The sequence below is a fragment of the Stegodyphus dumicola genome, chromosome X1 (assembly GCF_044657685.1).
Source record: "Stegodyphus dumicola isolate Sdum_Otavi_A_Nest chromosome X1, ASM4465768v1".
NCBI lineage: Eukaryota > Metazoa > Arthropoda > Arachnida > Araneae > Eresidae > Stegodyphus > Stegodyphus dumicola.
The window spans coordinates 63,428,993-63,437,656 of NC_140780.1; the positions used below are offsets into that span (position 1 = coordinate 63,428,993).

The window sequence follows — 8,664 nt, forward strand, 5'->3', positions numbered from 1 at the left end:
ACTGGAAATTTTTTCATCGGAGGATGAAAGGGAGCATGAGTGAAACTCGCAACTTTCACGCATGCGCATTCGTTTGTTTACTACAAAATTGTTTTTCTCCAGTTACTACGATCTTAAAGATATTTTTAAACCTCCGCATTCTGTAGTTGACAACAGTGGTATTTAGCATTTGTCTTTCATTGCAAAGCAATACAATATTAAATTAATAACAGTGATAATAATCATATGTAAATACAAGACGTAAAGTACTAGCATTAAATTGTTTCTCATTTCCATGTCAAACTATTATTTAATGACATTAATTAAAAGGTGACATATTAGAAATGCAGTAAATATGCTCGTGCTACCTTTTAGAATGCGACAAGGGAAAAATCTTCTAATTAATAAAAGAGTTAAGCTTTTTTAAACTATATTACACATCACTGATATAATATATATAAACTGCATTGCACGAAGTATGAAAGCTGCCTTGTACGAAAAACTGAGGTTTTTTAATAACATATTAATAATTAACAATAAAGATTATTATTATTATTACATTGTTCTTTAATCATTCAATGGAGAATTTTTATACGAAGGCCGTCATGATATAAACAGATGAAACATTTTAAAATAGACAAAAGGGGTAAATAATAATATATAAGCTTTAGCTATTAAATATAAAACTATTCAAAACAATATATAACTTAATTCTGTGCCGAAAAATAACAATGCAGAAACTGTGAACGAACCGAACTGAAAACAGAAGTGAAACCACGCGAAATGTTTAGAGCTGGAATTAGTTCATTTTAGTTACTGCTCGTTTTTTATTGCTAGGAGAAAGATAAAGAAGAAAGATAATTCCCTCAGCTATGAATAAGATAAGTATGCACAAAATAGCAAATGAGGACAATTACTTTATATATGCATATAAAAGAATGTACTTTATATATGCATATATAAGACAGGTATAATTAAAGCATCCGAAGTAGATCCTTACAATTGCGAAACAAAAGAAATTAACAAATTAGACTATGATCTACCAAGAAAGAAAAAAAGAGCTAGAGTGAGGAATAAAAGCTTAAAAAAAGTAAGATTTATTAAAGATTACTATCTCGCGTTTAATCATTCGAGGTATATTTTGTGGTGCCATACAGTTACGAAAATGCCACACAGATGCTGCATAGTGTTGAAAAGATTTTTTATAGTACTATATAACATTTTTCAGGAGAACAATAGATCAAAGTTTAAAGTAATTCTGAAGAGACATCGATAAGACAAAAGAGTTTTGGCAAAGCATTGCTAGAATTTCCACATTAATTCCAATTTTCGAAATACAAAACGTTGTATTAGAGGAAAGTCTTCACAGTACTAGAATTTCTGCCTCTTATGCATTTTCAAGCTTCTTGAAGTATTTCTTAAGGTTTAGTTTGGTTTATTTCATAATGTCAAAGCACGCAAGGGCTATCTGCCTGAAGGAAGGGAAACTGGCTCGTATATACGTTACGCAAGGGAAAGACCACGAAAACGCCCCTGCAGCCAGCCCGTTCGCCTGGAATCGAACCCAGGTCGAATGTTTTGCAGAAATCATTTATTTGAAAGTAAAAGGGTAACATAAATAATGCCAAACACGTTTTTCGTCAGAACTTCCTTTTAGGGGGTATGGGTGTGCGTATTAAGGAAAGCAGCAAATAAACGTGCTTATTTTTATATTTCAATTGCGAAATACTTTTGCCTACTTTGTAAATATGATGGGCTTTGCATACATATTAGGGTGATAAATGAGTTTAATAATTTTTCTGTATTGAAGTCACTAGATTTACAAAAACGTTAGTTATTTGCTTAGAAAAATTTGCTCTTTTGGTAAATGTTTTATCTAAATTAAGTATGGCGCAAAATTTCTAACTTCACCATTCTTGAATATACACGAAATATCTTAAGGGATATCTTATACCTAATACCTTAATACATCGATACAGATGTTACATCGCTGCTGTATTACTTTAATGAATCTGTATCAGGTACAAAATTATCTAACATTGATTTTAGCATTCGAAGCACATTTTTGCAATGGATATATTTGTCGTTATGCAGAAATGGAACATGAAGTATTATCTAATTTTAAGTTAAAATGCATATAGTTTATTAAGCTTTAAAAACGTTAACGAATGAAACTACTTTCCTTTCTTTAGGAATAAATGATTCAGTAAGAGAGGGTACATATGAATAAATCATTTGAAATAAGGAACGTAATTAAATGCCCCTTCTGTCCAAAGGCAAGAAATAAGTAGCGTAAATGATACAATGAGTATTTAAAGAAAAAGACTAAATAATAAGAGAAGTATTGAAAAAAATGCATAGCAAGCGGTAATTTACAATAATAAAGCTGTAGAGATCAATCTCATTTCTTAGAAAAACCTTTGCAGATGATTTTGTTCTTTATTTACACTGCACCTGAAGAAAAGATGGGAAATTCCTATCGACAACATTTTTCTTCAGAAAACCATTCTTAAACTAAATTAAAAATTTGCTGTGATTTTATTTGTTCTGCCTGTGGTGAGTGTGTTAAATTAATCATACGGTAACAAACACCTGCTTAGGTATACTCTTACCCTAACCAATTTTGTAGTAGCCGACCGCTGAATGCTCGTAGCTCGACCCAGATTCGAAACCAGGCGAATAGGTTGACTGTACAGCTGGTTTCTGTAATTTCCCTGTGTTTAATGTGAATAAATGCCAGCTTCTCTTAGAAAGTCCTCCATGAAGACATTCCTTTCCTTCTGCAGATATCCCTCCTGTACTTTTTCAATAATCAAATAGCCTGACATAACCAAATCTGTCAAACATTCATTTTTGCACCAGACGTCTAACTAAACCGTAATAGCACAGAGAAAAAGTTAAAACTTAAAAGGTTTATTTAAACTATGTCTTGCAGAGCAACTATAAATTGACAATTAATAGCCGTTATTTGCAGGATTTCGAGAATCCAGTTATTTAAAGCAGTAAAACACGAAAGTCAAGTTTCACCTAATAGTTTGATTCCAAAAGTGGAGGTTTCCAACTCATCATACACACAGGAAAACTAGATGGGTGTCTTAAGATAAACAAAATTACTGGTTGGTTGCCACAACAGTTTCCCAAATTATAAACTCGCTTTGTATTTAAAATCACTTTAATTGCATCTTAGAGAAGGATAACGAAAAAAATTGAAAGCCTAGAGAGAAATTTATATAAAAATGTGTTAGCTAAAATAAATTATTTAGGTGTATACAAATATAAATATTTATAATAAGGTATAATATAATTACTGTATATTAAAAAGGTATTATACAGAAAAAAATCAAAATTTTTTGTACCTATAATAATTGACATTTATCTGTTATCTGTTGCAAAATAAAAAAAAAATTATATAAAACTTAGTCTACCTGATAAGCTGAATGTTTCTTCTATAAATTTATCGGAATCTCTTATCCCAATCATCTTACATTTTTATGTACGTACGTTTTCTGGTTTGAAAACCTTTGTTGCTATTCAAACACGAATGTGCGGTTGGTTATACCACAAGACTTCTGGATTCAATCTATGATTTTTTTTCTTTCATACTAATACTATGTCTAATAGTAATAAATCCATCTTAAATAAAATCATAGTAAGAAACAAAGCATTATTTATATTACAGTTCATTAATAATGCTAGCGAAAAAGTAATTTTTTGCTTAAAAAGATTCAAAATTATTTCCAGAGGAAACGTGTTTTTACTGTGCTATAACTAAGACTTTTGAAAATCCTGAAGGGAAAAAAATGAAATTCAATTGAAATGAAAAACAATATGGTGAAAAATCCCATAACAAATAATAATGAAGAAGTCTATGTTTATATAAAATGATTTTCGTAAAGGATTATTTTAACGGTTATTTTTCGCTATCCTTTATATGCTGAAATGCTCATTAATGAGACCACTGAATTATTTGTCTGATTAAATATGGCTATTGTTATGCTATTTAGTATTATATCTCACTGCTTTACATCCCTGATCTCTTTTTCTCTGTATATATATAGAGAGAGAGAGAGAGATTTCTGATTGTGATGATAAAATTAAATTAAAAAATTATAAAGCTCGATAAAATATATATAATTTATTTTCAAAATATGCATCATAATTTTCATGAATTAAGTAATAATACCTCCTGAACTAAACTGGTAATCAACTTTATGAGATATTGAAATTAGTTTTTAAATAACAAGTAATAATAGTTTAACTGAAATTTGCACTTAGTTTCTCTTAATCAAAAAGCAATCCGTTGTTAACTACACTGGAAATAATAAAGATGATACTTTTCTTGTAGTATCAGTCAGTTGATATTAAGTGAAAGAAGCCAAGAAGCAAACATCACTTATGTGTGTTTAAGCTGTCTCCATATAATTTCATAATCAAGTTATAATTTTTATTTTACTAAAGTATGCAAATTTTCTAAATTTTCCCATAGTCATGAAGCAATAGAAATTGTAGAATACATCTACTTCTGATGTCATTTTCCTGTTGGGGGAATGTTTCGAAAATAGTTAAACGAAGTATTGAATATGATTGTTGGATATCGAAACTTCTCGACAATATCTAAACTTTCCCTGACAATATAAATTTTTAATTTCTTTTTAAAATGTTTCTGTCATTAATAATTCGATATCGGACATAAATGTCTCAGCTTTCATTTTTTGCATGGATGTACTATCAAATTACTAAGGTCACAGAAACATTAGAATTTCAAGAGCGAATAATCTTGAGAATGTCCTAACCTTGAATCAACAAAGTGCCCATAAAATAAATCTTTAATTCTCTTAATATAATTCGTGTTATACGATCAGTCGTGGCTAATGTACGATTAAGCAAATCTGCGCGGATTGCTCATTTCAAGCTTGTTTTTCAAAATCCCCAACAGAATGTGCCTACCTAGAGTTTAATTCCCTAAGAAGTTTAAGACAGTTAGTTGATCACGGTGGCCATTCCACTGAACTCTCATATCCAGTAATTAATTCCAAACGTATTTCACGTATTTCTTAAAAAATCACGTCGCCATGCGTATGTATCTGCTAGAGCACCATCATGCTGAAAACACGCAGCTGACAAATCTCTCAGAGAGACGTTATCTTGTAAGAAATCAGACAACTCTTCATTCAATATTCTTAATTTAATTTATGTGTACTTTTTTCCTATTAAAGTACCACCAAAAATGAATGACCCATTCAGCGTTTCATTTCATAATCCACACCAAACAGTTATTAATTATAAAATTACAAATGAATGATTGTTGCACATTAGTAGATAAAAAGGAATGTCATTGAATGACTTTAAATAGAAATAAAAGAAACTTAGGTTTATTTTAATTAATTTTTTTAACTGACTTCACAAGGATAGGCGATAATTTCGAATATCTGACGCCGTAAAGTCCTTAAGAATCGTAAAATTTTAATGCAATAATTATTATTGTTTTTGAACGAAAATCAGACCTTTTTATATTTCACATTTTATAATGAGTATAACATTTTCCTAAATATAAGGACTGAGAGAAGATATAAAAAGTTATATTTCGAAACTTTTATAATTTTTTAAATATTTTAAAATTCTATGTCTCTCTCATTTAGAGCATTTTTGTAATTAAAAGCATATGCCTACGAACAACAATGGCGAAAATAAAACAGAGTAAGATCACGGTGTATAAATGCAGAAGGAATTCGTCGTTTTTTGTAATCAGGAAGTCGTTCAGTATGATCAAAATTTAAATAGCAATCAAAATTAACTTACCTTTTTAACAAAAACAGAGTCAGTGTGTGGAAAGGGAGTGAGAAAAATTATAGTAATTGGAAGAAATAAAAATTCCCTTTGCTTTAAAGGTAAAAAAAGTGCCGATGGTAACTGCAGTTTAAAAGAGCGAATGACAGAAGGAAGCGTTTGTAAATGAATTCTGAAATGGAATAACGAAGTAAACGGCATTCTTCTGATTATCAACTACATACCACCCAATGAAAATGTTACATTGAAGTTGTGCGTTTTACAGCAGACACCACATCCATTCACAACTCACTCGTGTAATCAAAAGGCAATTAGAGCGAGAAAATATATTATCATAAAAAAAATTAAAAACCGTCAATCTAAGAGCAAATAAATTAAAGTAATCGTCTCTGGAAGGAAAACTAACCTCTTCGGTAAATCAGAGCTGCATGCTGAAAAGCTGGAAAAACGCCAAATAGCGTATACTGCCAAATCTCCTTATTGTCTACAATTTTTAGCTAACTATCTCTAAAATATTAGAAACTGAATTTTCCTCTCATATGTATTTCTAGATCATCAGATTCATAAATATCTTTCCAGGAAAACTGTCAATAATAAAAGTGCGAAAATGAACTGAATACCTGAGACTGTAGAAAATGTGAAGTGTAACGTGAACAGCTTGGAAGTCAATTGTTAAGAAGAATGTTAGGATGATATGCTTTGATTCAATATAAAATGCAAATTATTTATAACAATTAGACTTCAGGAAGCAAAATCTGGAATTTTAATATTACGGCAATTAATTTGATTTTCTCACATTGCGATATGTGAAGATTAGGATCATCTCATTAACGAAGCTTGATATTGAAACATATGTGGTAAGGTAAGTATAAATACATATATTCTTGAGGTTCTTTTTATATCTCTAGAGTTTGCAAAAATGATTGACTGAAACCACGATGTTGCATCTCACTTTTGTTTCTCGGCAGGTAAAAAGTCGTATGTGGATTACTTTTTGAGTTTTCTTTGTTGCAAGTGTAGTAGACCCACCACTTGTGTGTAGACCCACCAACCGCCGAGCAGTGAATGAACACTAGTAGTTCGACCTGGGATCGAATCGCAGCGAACAGGCTGGCTGCATGGTTGGTTTTCGTGGCTTTCCCCATGTGTAACGTGTCTACGAGCCAGTTTTCTTTAAACAGTCCTCCACAAAGGCATTCCTACCTAGAGGCAGGTAGCCCTCGAGTTGCTTTGCCTTAATCATTTAATCTAACCTAAACTTGTGCAATGCTAGTGCGAATCAATAGAAAGCGTCCGAGGAAAGTAAAATTTTACAGGCAGGTAGCTGTGGATTGTTTTGCTTTAATTAGCAAATCAATAAAGAGCTTCCTATTGTGCACCCACTGTTATCATACCGATTTACCGGGAGCGAGTTAACTCGGTTAAAAATGGCTAAGTTAGTTTATTGCGTAATGATAGAAAAATTACTTTCACAAATCATCAGAATAGAGGAAATTTCTATAACGCATGAAAAATTGAGAAGAAAATGAGATAACATCAGGAATAGCAAAAGATATTTCAGTATTTAGGAAATGTTTTTATGCACAATCATATTGAATTTAATTGTACATAATCAAGAATATAGAAGTATTGTTAATTTATTCATCAAACATAATGTACTAAATCACAAAAATGAATTAAGCAGATAGCTATTAATTTTTAATTTGCCTATTAGTTCCTGTCGAAATACAAGAGAAATATAAACAAAAACATATATTTTTTCAGTTATGAAATGTGTTCTTGTTTTGAATGCTGATTTAATTTACATAAGAAAATACACTTACCGTCTAAATTAAATTTCTTAAAAAATACAGATAAACTGATAATATTATTTTTCTGTTAATTATAATGTAGGGTATTTTTCTTTTCAGTGATGTTAATTGAAACCGTAGTTTTGGTTTTATAGTGGAATATCGTCGCCAACATTACCCTGGTTAGTACTGCATTAATTTCTCCCTGTCATACGTAAGCAACAAATTTAACAAACAGCAACAATCATAAAGTTAATTAGATGACACTAATTAGCTTTTTTAATGAAATCCTGGAAGACAGCAAAGAAATCATTAAAAAGTTTCAAATTTACTATTAATAAAGGCATCCTCTTCTAAAAATCAGGAGTCAGCAATAAAATGACCAACGCACAAATTGTCATCATTTTTTTCAAAAGGAAGAATTATTTCTTTCACTTATTTCTTCAAGTAACGTATCTGAATTAAGTTTTTTTTCTCTTGACTATATGTCTGCAATTTTGAACTTAAAGTCATGTATTTTTATTCTTATTTTCTGCTGAGATCTTTCTTTGGTGTTTACTTTTTCCGATTTTGCGTATTATTAAGCTCAGGAAAATCTAATACAGCAATGCAATTTTGATTCCATACGTACAAAAGTGAAATTTTGAATACCTTGCATAGACATTAAGCGATATGAAAGACCTGAATATCCGAATATTATTTTTCGCAATATTTTCATTTTAAGACACACCATTGATAAAAAAGTGCTACTGCTAACAAATAAGCAGATCGAAATGAAAGTTTTTCATTTTGAGCAGCCTGTGGTGCATATTACTCTAATTATTACTTACGTAACGTTATATTACTCTAATTATTACTTACGTAAAGATTTAAATTTAGAGCTTAATTCTTATTTCCTTTCTTTTGGAATATTGATGCGTAAGTGCTGAATAGTTAATAACAATTGATTATTATTGAGAAGATGGAAGTAAATATCAGACTATTAAAAATTATCTATTTACATTTCGTGCGTTATAAATTTTTAATGTGAAATTTATTTACGCTTTAAAAATTTATTTGTTAAATTTGAGCTGTCCGTGAATGTCAAAGCTGTTGCACAGAAAGGTAT

At 30.4% G+C, this 8,664-nt stretch overlaps 1 protein-coding gene across 1 annotated transcript in view; it reads right to left on the reverse strand.

Annotated features, from left to right (window-relative positions):
* Positions 1-5,991, reverse strand: part of LOC118205107 (cysteine-rich venom protein AnHyalC-like) — a 188,318-nt gene extending 182,327 nt beyond the window's left edge. Inside the window, exon 1 of the mRNA XM_085807273.1 lies at positions 5,779-5,991. The gene's annotated coding sequence lies outside the window, so the exon portion shown is untranslated. The remainder of the gene's footprint in view (positions 1-5,778) is intronic.
* Between the last annotated feature and the right edge of the window lie 2,673 nt (positions 5,992-8,664).